Source organism: Seriola lalandi, unplaced genomic scaffold, assembly GCF_002814215.2.
Source record: "Seriola lalandi dorsalis isolate HSWRI2012SDOR001 ecotype SW California unplaced genomic scaffold, Sedor1 jcf7180002054885, whole genome shotgun sequence".
NCBI classification, from domain to species: Eukaryota; Metazoa; Chordata; class Actinopteri; order Carangiformes; family Carangidae; genus Seriola; species Seriola lalandi.
Genome location: NW_019525437.1, coordinates 451,120 through 464,164, shown reverse-complemented (window position 1 = coordinate 464,164; position 13,045 = coordinate 451,120).

Here is a 13,045-nt window from a genome sequence, read left to right as displayed (position 1 = left end):
TGTAAGATAGGGCCCATAGTGTTTCTAGACCAACTAATATAATTTGATACTGTCCTCCTGTAAAGCCACAGGTCATCTGTGCAGCAGGTTATTATGACCCATAGTTACGTTTTGTTGCTAGGCAATATCTAGTGGTTGTAATAATGATGATGGAAGCAAAGGGAAAAGTGCAGTGACATAATAGAAGAAGAGAAAACGTCCACGTCAGGAGGAGGTTGTGGTGGATGGATGAATATGACTCAGGAGAGCAGTTTTGTAACCATGACAACAAAGATCATCTAATATTGCAGAAGTACTTATTTAACCCAAATCATGATCTTTTCCTACACCTAACCAAGCCATGACTTTTCTTATAGTAACAATGGTGACAAAGGTAGATAAAGTCAGCATGTTTATTGTTGTAACCATGACAACCAAGGTCAGGTACACCTGCTGTTTTAGGGGCACTATTTCAACGGACACTCCTATGGGTCATATCAGAGGGTTGAAAAACAAGTTGTTTAATGACAAAGTGTTTTGTCATCACTTGGATCCAGTGAAATATACAACGGTGTGTCATCAGCATAGCATTCTAAATGATGCACTGACAACAAGTGGCAGCAAGTCTTCCTAGCTCATAGTTTTTTGCAAAATATTTGTATATTTTTTGTCGATTGATGTTTTTTATGCTACGTTGTTGTTTCGTCTGACAATAGAGAAAATAACGTACACAAAGGAAGAACTCCTGGCTTTAAAATTTTCCTGATATGGAGTTAAACATCCCATACTGGCTGAGCTAAAGAAGCTGTACCATGGATGCAGAGCTGGGGCTAAGCTAAAGGCTAGGAGATGGAGATATAAGTTTTTTCTTCCATCGATCCTCATGGGAAATGTCAACTCCCTGGCTAAAAGTGTGATGAACCAGCACCCTGATGTATTCATTGCAATATCGGGGGGGATTTTAACCATGTCACTCTCACCTCTCACCTGACTGGCTTCACTCAGTATGTTGACTGTCCCACAAGGGAAAATAAGACACTTGATCTGTTGTATGCAAATATCAAAGAGGCCTACACTGCTTCAGCTCTACCACCACTTGACAGATCGGATCATAATCTGTTTTTTCTTCAGCCTTCCTACAAGCATACAATGTCCATTTTTACTGCTATGCCGATGACACACAACTTTATCTACCAATCAGACCCTGTGACCAATCCAACATAGTAACCGTTCACAACTGTCTTACTGAAATAAAATACTGGATGTCAGACAATGTCTTACAATTAAACCTGCAAAAACAACACAAATCCTTGAAAATTTTGTTTAATTGACAATTTCCATGAAGCCCTCAGCCAAAAATCTTGGAGTAATCTTTGATCAGGATTTGTGATTTGAACCCCAGGTGAAAAAAAAGTTGTTCAGTCACGTTTTAATCAGTTGAGAAATACAGCTATGGGCAAATCTTTTACTTCAGCCACCGATCTGGAGAAACATATCCATGCTTTTATTTCCTACCGTCTTGACTACTGTAACTCCCTGTATACGTGTCTCAGTCAGAAATCAGTCCTCCTCCTACAGTTAGTTTAAATGTTGCAGCTCGGCTCCAAACTCAGTAAAAGAAAATGTGTTCACATCACCATCACCCATCTCAGCGTCTGTACACTGGCTGCCTGTTTATTTTTAGGATTGATTTAAAAATTCTTTTAATTACTTTTAAGGCCAGGTTTGGGCTGGTCGCTCCCTATATTTCTGAGCTTTTATCCCCCTATAATCCAGGACTCATCCTGAGATCCTCTAGTTGTTCACTGCTGGTCATTCAAAGGTTAAGGTTGAAAACCAGAGTAGATGGGGCCTTTGCTGTCAGGGCCCCTAAACTTTGGAACAACATGCCAGAGGAGGTCAGACTCTCAGAGACTTCTTCTTAATAATACATATTACATATTTATCTAGTATTTATTATTTAGTGTTTGTACTACTTTAATTGCTGCTTTGCACTGTCTGACACATCCAACACTCTTGTCTTGTTTTTGTCTCGTTTTAACAGACAAAATTCCTTGTATGTGTCCACATACTTGGCCAATAAAGCAGATTCTGATTCTGATTCTTAAGACACAATTTATAAAAAACCTTTTATTTTGTGATAGATCAACACAGGACACAGCATGTTAATGTACATGCACTTCTGGATCTGTTAGAATACCTGAGAGGTCACCTGGGGCAGATTTGTCATGTTCACGTTCTGCAAGCCTCCTCTCCACCTCTAGACACAGTGAAAGTTTGTTCCCAACATTGTGAGAGGAGGAAAGGTAGACATGAGAAACTCCCATTATTGGGCCACTCCTATGCACTTAGCAGATGCTGTCACACCCAGAGACTATGAGTAACTCTGAATTCAGTCTTTGTGAACATAGTTGTGTTTGTGTCCTTCCCTCTCCACCTTGGTCCTCAGGAGCTGGCTCAGCACTCTCAGTCAGGTTATGTCAGTGCAGGGCTGCAACAGCTTCATGTCCCATTCTCCTGTTTGGTCACCTGCAGCCTCCCTGTAGTCAGAGTGTTTGTGCAGAGTGGGAGACCTCCTGTTCCATAGCTACAGGACCAGAGAGGACACCCAGGACTTGGTCGGGTACCAGACATGGTTAAGTTTGTTACTAAAAAAACAGTCTGTGGATCTGCCTGAGGACAGTTCAGCAGATTGACTAACAGACCCGGATATATTTCATTCACTTTCACACCAGACAAATAAAAGCAGCACATACTTTTTATTTAGATGCTGAAACTTTTGATGACAAATTACTGAATCAACTGATCGACAATTATCAGCATAGAAGCTGATTATCATTAGTTCACCACTGTGTACTCCCTACTCACATCCTCCTGCAACAGGGTGTGTGTGTGTGTGTGTGTGTGTGTGTGTGTGTGTGTGTGTGTGACTGACTGTTTCAACTAAACTAAACTATTCATCAAATTTAAAGAAGTAGCTAAAGATCACACCAGGGTTCTCAACAAAAGAGAACTAAAGGAGATAAAGAGCTAAAGAACTCAGAGCACCATCAGGGTCATCCAAGAGGTCATCCAAGAGGTCAGGTTGTCCAGACATGATGATCTCAGAATACTTTCAGTCAGACAGACAGTGTAAATCATGTTTTCATATATTTCAGTCCAGCAGAGCCTGCATCCAATCTACTCTTTATTTTTATAGGCAGACAGATTTGAACATCACCAGCTCAACAATGAAAATAAATAATAACAATAATGTAAAATGAGAATAATAATAGAATAATATCATGGGAATAAAAAATAATGGCAGCATATACAATGAAAAGAGGATGGAGCCCAGGAAACTCCTGTCTGTGAGGTCTGACTGAAACCTGTGATGTGTTCTGCGATCCACAGGGTCAAAGATCAGCAGATCTACAGAGAGGATCATAAAAACTGTTGAGGAAGCTGTTTCAGTTTCAGGTTTAAAACCAGACTGGACCTTTTCATCAATATGATGGTTAAAGGTATGTTAGAGATTACAGTCAGAGCAGAGGCTGCACCACAGCAGCTGGATCACACACTGACATCAGACTCGTGCAGTGTCAAAAACTGAACAGGTTGAGTTAGATACTGTAGGGGGGGAAGTTGTAGGCTGCAGATGAATGACACAGGCACAAACTGGTCAAACAGAAGGGCACACAGGAGGAACATTAATGTGACAAACACAAACACCACCTGTTTCTAACGTCATGCTGATTAACCTGTACAATGTGTAAATATCCCAGATGATCATCTCTTTTCTCCTTTTAAAAAGTAATTTTAACTCGTGTTCACATGCAGCAACTTGAAATCAACATGATGAGGCACATTTCTATTTACATGGATCAGGCTGTGGCTGTGAGGATCAGGTGTATTGTGTTTCTGTGATCATGTGCTATGTTTTGGTTTGGTTTCAGATGGATTACCAGTATATTTGGTTTGAAGCTGTTGGGTTAGGTAACACAGTGACAGTGGGAACTGAGAGAGAAAGAACCTGTAATGTAATTAAAGGGTGTTCTTTGTTTTCTTTGACCTTTGATGAATGCAGTCAGATGGAGGGACATGTGTATGTGTGTGTGTGTGTGTGTGCGTTAGAAAACAGACAAGCAGGGCGTGGTGTCTTCTTACAGTTACATGTCTGTCTGTGACTCATGCCTCAGTATGAGATGAGCTGTGTTGTGGTAACATTAACATGTTTATGCTGTGTCAGTGGAGATTTGTTGATGCCTTCAGCAATTTGGCTCGTGTATCCACACAATAAAATGTCTGGATGAGATGAGCATGGCACCTGGTTTTTAATTACACCCGAAACCTCTGGCTGGGGCACATTCAGATTCCTGTATTGATGTTTGATTGGTAAAATGTCTCAAGATTTAGGAGTTTTAAAAAGAAACATGATCACACTGTTTGAAACTCTGTGTGACCTGTGAAAGAGGTGCCTGTTCTTTATCTGTAGTTCATCTCAAAGTCTGATTTACATAAAGTCAAAACCTCAGAGCAGCGTCAGACAGAGGGACAGTCAAACATTTAGTGTTTAATGCACAAATTCAGCTGCTTTGACACATGACAAAATGTTCAACTATGAACAGAAAAATGTTGCATTCCATTGATGCTTCTTCTCTCGTGACGTGACATCACCCACTGGTTTGTGAATGGCCATTTTTAAACCTCGCCATCTCGGTCTTTCGGAGCTAGAAGAATCCATGTTTGGACAAGAGGATGGGGCTGGGCTGGGGTTGGAGTGAGGGGTGGATCTAAGCACACCCACCTGCCTGACTGCACCAGGCACCTGACTGCACTGTGCTGAAACTAGCTGCTGCTGCAACAGGTGCTGTAAGCTGTGAACAACTATTTCTATATTGTGGTCTCTCGTGTCAACATTCCACAACAGATGAAATGGAATGCAAACCTGTAATTGTATAACTTTTGCAAAGGTACATTTACACTAAATAAAACAATAATTAATAATAATAGAATAAAAAAAAGAAGAAATATACTTTTTTTCCCAGCCCATATCAATTTACTGTGTCACAATGTTCCTAATAAAATGAAACCATCTACAATTTGTCAATGTGAAATGCATTGGTGCTGAAATACTCGTGGTATATTTGCACTGCTTCAATTATATTATTCAGACCTATCCCCTGTCTCTCTTATACCCCTCCCAGCCTTTGCAAGCAGCCGTGAAATGTTATGCTCTCTCCTTGCCACATACCTCTCTCCGCTGGAAGCTTTTCAAATTTACAGATAACTGTAATAGTTGTTGAAATATGTCTGTACAACGAAGCAGCTGTCACATTGACATGAGGTACTCTACAATACAAACATTGTCCAATCTTCCCCAAATTTTACATGTTTGATGACATTCTCACACTAAAGACATCTGCATACTAATATTACACTATAGTGACAGCACCACGTACTGAAAACAGGACATAAGTCTTATGTGACAGTCATATCATTTACATTGTAAGGTCTGATACAGAGCCTCATGTTTGTCTATTATGTGATATCTGGCTCCACCTAGTGGTCACAATTAAGAATGCATGTAAAATATTTTATGCTGCCACATAGTCTGTGCAATAAATGTTATGGTGAGTGCGGTGTCCAGCGGTGGTTACGATGTGCGACTGCTTCAAATGGTGCACTGCAACAACCTCACAGAGCAGCTTGAGCTCTGATAGAATAGACAAATATCCTCCAAGGTCAAAATGATACAACATCAACTCTGTGAAGCAACAAGTCGCTAACCTCCCATGTGAAGAAATCCCAATCTTCAGTGGTGATGTTTTGTTGGACGGACCATTTATCAGAGCTTTTGAGCATGTAGTTAAACTTAAGACTGATAGTAGCACAGATAGACTGTACTTCCTTGAACAGTACACGAGTGGCCTTGCCAGAGATCTTGTTAGGAGTTGTCTTCACATGATCCCAGATAGAGGTAAAGGCTTTGCTAAGAGAATACTTTGGAGATGAGTTCAAAATTTGTTGTGCTTACATGAAGAAGGCATTAGAATAGTCTGCAGTTAAAGCTGAGGACTCGAAAGCATTACAAAGTTTCACCATATTCTTGAAATTTCCCTATAAATTAAGAGAGAGATGGCACTCATATATATGTGTGAATGCCAGGAGAAGCAAAATGGCAGCCCTCAATTCACAGATCTTGTAGCGTTTCTTGAGAGGCAAATGAGGATAGTTTCCGACCCAGTGCATTGACACATTCAAGATAAAACCAGCAGAGCTAAAGAAAGAATGCCCATTAAAGCTAAGCCCAAATCCAATGGAAGCAGCTTTGCCACTAGTGTCTCCACTGCTGTCTTTCAGCCCACTCAAGAACTTCAAAGCAATAACTTTCAAGTTTTGCAACAGCAATCACTCTTTGGAGCATTGTAGTTAAGCCCAAGGCATGCAGGAACACTGGGGTCGGTAATGGGCCTGGCAACGTCCTTTCAGTTGTGCCTGTAAAGGTTAAAGCTGGTAAAGGTGAAAAGGTCATCCAAGTGTATGCCTTTGTGGCAAGGGTAGGGTGGATGCTCACTCACAGATGTCAAATATGTTTGAGAAATGTATATGGTTGCACAACGCCACCCTGGGAATTTCAGTTCTAACTACTAGACACACAGGTTCGCTCTATTTATTTGGCACGAGACATGCTTCGAGGTATAAAAATATATATTTTATTACAATCAGTTAAAATAAATATCAAAATCATTCACACACACACAAAAAAAAAAGCAACTAGTCAGGAGCAGAGGCTTACCAGGTGGACAGGTATTAGTGAACGGGGAGTGGTTCACCCAAAATAAATAAATAGAAATAAATCACCCACACACACACTTTGAAGTAACCACCACCGGGGAGCACAGCACATCAAATGAGGGGGACACCACCACCAGTCACCGACACCGCCGCCACCACCACCACCACCACCACCCGCCTCCGACAACTGAAACAAAAATTAGGGGAGTTGCAACTCAAAACAAAAAGAAACAATTAATGGGCAAGTTAAATCTAGAAAACGGATGTACAACTAACAAAGAAAACCTAAATTTCCAAAGGAAATGCCTGTAACTGCTGATAATATTCCAAGAAAGGAGGATCTTGCTTGATGGCCATACCTGCAAAAGGTTGATATTCCAGAGATAGACAGCAGCATTGATCTGCTAATAGGAACCAATGCTCCCAAAGTCATAGAACCCTGGGAACTTATAAACAGTCAGGGAGAGGGACAAAGTAGACAAGATGCTGAAATCAGAACTGCAGCTTCCCTTAGAGAATTCCCTATTCTGGACTGACAGTCAAGCAGTACTGAAATACATTGCCAATGAAAGTACAAGATTCCACACATTTGTTGCCAATAGAATCTCTGTCATAAGAGAGAACACTAGCGTCCAACAGTGGAGATAAATTGACAGTTAGCCCAACCCAGCAGACGCCTCCTCCAGAGGGCTAAGTGTGCCAACATTCCTTGAGAATAGGCGATGGATTCATGGTCCAGAATTCCTTTGGGAGCCCAAGCACACATGGCCAGTGGAAACTGTCAATCATAATTCACTAACATAAGATACAGTGGCTTGCAAAAGTATTCATACCCCTTAGACTTTTCCACATTTTGTCACGTTACAACCACAAACGCAAAAGTATTTCAGTGGGTTTTTATGTGATAGACCAACACAAAGTGGCGCATAATTGTGAAGTGGAAGGAAAATGACACATGATTTTCAATTTTTTTTACAAATAAAAAACTGTAAAGTGTGGCGTGCAAAAGTATTCAGCCCCCCTGAGTCAATACTTTGTAGAACCACCTTTTTGCTGCAATTAAGGCTGCAAGTCTTTTGGGGTATGTCTCTACCAGCTTTGCACATCTAGAGACTGACATTTTGCCCATTCTTCTTTGCAAAATAACTCAAGCTCAGTCAAATTGAACTGTGAACAGCAATTTTCAAGTCTTGCCAGAGTTTCTCAATTGGATTTAGGTCTGGATTTTGACTCTAACACATGAATATGCTTTGATCTAAACCCAAAACTCCAAATCAGCACGAATTACATACCCTACCTATGGCACTCCATTGTCTCTAAGTCATCAGTGTAGGTACTAGAGTTTGGAAGGAAGACTTAATTAAATTTCTTGTCAAATTTTCTTTAAGTGAACTTACAGAGTACTTGCCTTTGAAACACTTTTTACTTTATGTCAACACATTGTATTGTTACAGGGTATTGACAGAACCTAATGACTCTGATGCGGCTGACTGAATGTCTTGACTCACTGTAGAATAAAGTTTGTAGAATGTGCTACAAAGACTGTAGAAATGGCTATAAAACAACTGATTCAACAAAAGGACAGTCATATCTGGAATTAGACAAACATCTGATACCTCGACATACTTTCTAGAGTTGGACGGCAAATTTTTTTTAGGTAGTGATGTATTTTGTGTTAAACACTTCAAACATTTAAAGCTAATGGAATCTTAATTTAATTTAAATTCCAAATGGACTTGAAGCATCTTCTGCCTCATCTTTATCCGACAGCCATCGTTAGGACAGTGCCAGGTTCAAACTGAGCTGTTTAAACATGCAGCAACACACATGACTGGTAGTGTAGATGTTAACTTTGATTGCTTAGTTTTTTTTTTGTTTTGTTAGTTTGTTGCAATGAACACATTGTATGATCTATTACACTTTAGAAAACAAGAGAAGAGTCATTAATTGAATAAAAGCTGGACTTCAAAGTAAGAGTACTTCATAAAGCTGTAGTAGAGTCAACGGTACACTGTCTTTCAAGTGTAGTGGAGTAAATGTCAGAAGTTTCTGAAACAATAATGTTAAAGATACTGGAAAAAATACTTAGTACAGTACTGAAATACATGTACTTTGTTACTGTCCACCGCTATGTGGGACCATGACTCTGAGAAGGGAGCTTAGGAGATCAGATTTGTAAGTTGCAAGTGTAGTTCCAATTAGCTTACAAGATAGAAGTTGGGTTTCTACTGGTTCGGGTCTGGAGGAAATATAAGTATCACAACTGAACTAGGACTTGAACCCAAATGCACGACTCCGAGACAAAGTACAAATTACCAATATTTTAATAACAAAGTAGCAAAGAAAAAAAAAAAAAAAAAAATCACTCTTACAGAGGAATATATATTCAAAGTAGCCAAATAAAAATCACTCAGAGAGGAAAAACTGTAGAACAAAAAAAACACTCTTTCGAGGAAAACCAACAAAAGATTCAGGACAAAGGCAAAGACTAAGTATCAAAATAATGTAAAGCAAGACCATGGCAGAAAACATAATACAGAATTCAAAACCTGACTTGGGATAACGTGGCTGCCGTGGATCTCTGACAACAAGACAAGTCGAACTGACACAGGACAAAGGGAAACGCAGACTATATACACACATACACACAAGGTAATGGGAAACAGGTGGAAACAATCAGGGCGGGGCAGACAATCAGACCAGTGGGAAACCCACAAGGGAAAGGAGGAAGTCACCTGAAACGAGAGGAGAGAGTGCACGCTGAGGGTTTTCACACAACTCTACAGGTGAATTCCATTAACCATTTCCTACGATAACTTGCAATCCCTGAAAAGTTTTCATCTGTGACCTATCACTGTGCCAGTGTCACAGAGTCGGAGGGAGAGGCTAAAGATAAGTTATCGTAGGCGAATGTAACAGATATACAGCTAAACTGAAAAAAATGCTCTGAAGAGGCTAATTACAGGGCAAATTGAATCTTCTCCTTTCTTGAAAAGGATACTGTGTAGTCTTTGGAAAGGAGGCATTACTTTGGTAATATCTGTGTTGGCTCATCAGTCCTAATCAAGTTAATGTCATTAGTGAAAGAGGTTAATTTTCAGCAAATCAAACTCTAATAATCACAGATAAAGTATTAGCAAATCACACGGATAATCTAGTAAAGAAGTTTAACCAGAATTTTTAGAAATTGTATATTCATGGTAAAATCAAACAGTTCTACCCATACTGTAAAAACATAACTACATGCAATCATTCTTAATCTAACTATTAATTTTTTTATTTAATTTAACACTTTTTGCTCTTTTTCAAGGAGCAACATGCAGGAATGCATCAGACAATCAATTTCACTTGCACTGATTACAGTACCGATCTATTAAACAAGATCCAATATCACATTGGAGAAACAAGCTCTATTGCTAATTTCAGACAGACGTACAAACACTAGATCGAAGGACGTACCTGTGACTACTGATCTCACTCCCTACGTCACTTACTTACTCTGTTTAAGTCCTTGTTATAGTGTCTATATAACTGTTTGTGCTTCGCTGATGTTTAGTTTCTGTGATTGTCTCTGTTCAATTCGTGTTGTACTGTGTTTTGTAGTCTACGAGTTGTTTAAAATACCTTTAACTGATACCAGTTTAATGTTTTCCATCTTAAACTGAAACTTTCATGGAGGTGCCAGAGACAGGGTTGGTTCGATTTACTTTTAAATTTGGTAGCTGCAAATCAGCCATTTCTCACCACAATGGAAGGAATTTCCAAAGCCTTTATCCCAGGAGGGTGGCTTTGTCCAAGATGTGAAGTTCCATTTTCTTTGCTCGGCCTGTTTAGAGAGACACTTAAAACAAAACTATTAACATATGGATCAGTGGAGGCTTTGTCTTTCTGCTCAGAACGCCTCTTTCTCCATGTTAAACCTTGAAAGGCAAAAGAAAACATAAATGACAGATTCCACAAATATAACAAAGACACACATGAAGTGATCGATCTCAATAAACCTCAAAGTAACAAAAATCAACACAAGTCAAAGCTTGATCTTTGATTTAGGTTTGTTTGTGGTGCTTCCAGAAGACTTATCCCAATACACAATTCTTCACCCTATTTTATTTCTTTTATTCTTTTATTTTATTCATTCTTTGTTTAAATAATTTGGGGGCTTCATGATGTTGTTTGTTCACTAATGTTCTCTAACAATCTTCCAAGGCCTTCACACAACAGCTGTATTTATACTGAGATTAGATTACACACATGTGGACTCGATTTACTAATTAGGTGACTTCTGAAGGCAATTGGTTGAACTGGATTTTATTTAGGGGTATCAGAGTAAAGGGGGCTGAATACTTTTGCACACCACACTTTTCAGTTTTTTATTTGTAAAAAAAATTTTAAATCATGTATAATTTTCCTTCAACCTCACAATTATGCGCCACTTTGTGTTGGCCTATCACATAAAATCCCAATAAATACATTTATGTTTGTGGTTGTAATGTGACAAAATGTGGAAAAGTTCAATGAATGAATACTTTTGCAAGCCACTGTATATACATAACGGCATGCTAGCCATGGCTGAAAAATCTTGACAGGGCTGAGAGCTATTGTATCCTTTATTCAGAAGCAGGCATTCCCAAATGAGTTTGAAAAGCTAGAAACAAAACCATCAAGTGTTTGCAAAAACAGCACAATTTACGGACTAGATCCATTTTTGAAGGATGGGTTGGTGAGAGAAGGAGGACGACTGTCACAAGCAGCTATGTCTGAGACGATAAAGTATCCCATCATCCCTCCCAAACAGTCTCACATCTCCAATCTGTTGCTGCGCCATATCCATTAAAGGTTTGGCCACTGCGGCAGAAATTACATCCTTGCTTAACTCTTGAAGAAATACTGGCTCATCAGTGGTAATAGTGCATCAAGAAGAGTAATTTCAAGGTGCGTGACCTTTGAAAGGTAGGACAGTGGAACAAAAATCGCTAATTTGCCACAAGAAAGGACCCAACCAGATCTCCTAACCATTTACCAATGTTGTCATGGACTGTTTTGTCTGCTTTGCAGAGCCATTCATCTTGAGATGGCCTGCTCCCTCAACACAGACTCCTGTATCCATGCCATAAGGAGATTCGTATACAGATGAGGTCAGGTAAAGCATATCTGGTCTGACAATGGTACCAACCTCATCTGTGCTGAAAGGAACTAAAAAGGCATTTGTCCAGTTTTAACACCAGTAAGATCCAAAGTGCCATGCTTGAGAGGGGAATAGGCTGGAACTTCAATCCACCAGGGGCTTCTCACCATGGTGGAGTATGGGAGAGATTAATCTGATCAGTCAAATGGATCTTGAACTCTTTTACACCAACAAACTGTAGATGATGAAGGTCTTCAGACACTATTATGTGAGGTTGAAACAATCCTTAACAATTGTCCACTCACCACTACTTCCTCTGACCCCTTTGATTTGGAGCCTCTCACCCCAAACCACATCCTTCTGCTAAACTTTCAACCTGTTCAGCCTCCTGGTGAGTTTTCGGTGGAAACAAGTACAGTACCAGGCCGACTTGAGGGAAAATTTCAAAGTGGGAGACACTGAATCTTGGAGACAAAGCCTGATGCCAATGGACCGGTCCAGTAAAACTCAAGACAAAGATGGGCATCATAGAGTGGCCAATCACAAAACTATGCCCTCTCCTGGAAGAAACCTCATGACTGGCCCAAAAACTATGTATGTCTTTTGTCTATGTTACTTATTGGCTGCCTACATATTATGTATTGAGTAATCGTTTTATGTTAAACATGTTAGGGTCCGGATGTGTAGGAGCAAAATGTTTGAATTGTAAAATCTAATCCTTTTTTGTCTGAGTTGACCCCGCCTAGCGCCTGTGGCTGGGATGGAGCAGGAAGACACAGTCTTTTGACCTCAAGTCCTGGCAGCCACAGACAATGTCCGTCTTTTTTATTAGAGAATCCTTAGTTTATCATTAGAATCCTTATTTTCATTCATGTTTTAATAATCTGACTCTTGTGTTAATTTACAATACATAATAAATAGTTCTTCATTTTTTAGGCATCTTTTTGTAGACCATAGATTTTTTTAATGTGCAGCGTCAAGACATTTTTGCTCAGCCACCATAGTGGTTATCAAATAGAATACGCTAAGGAATAACCACTACACACAGGGCAGTTTCTAGCTTTTTGGGGGCCCTATGCAAGATGCTGTTTGGGGGCCCCTATTTTGTCAAACTACGATGGGGGGAATCCAAACCCTTTAAGATGATCCGAGGAGATCCTCTCG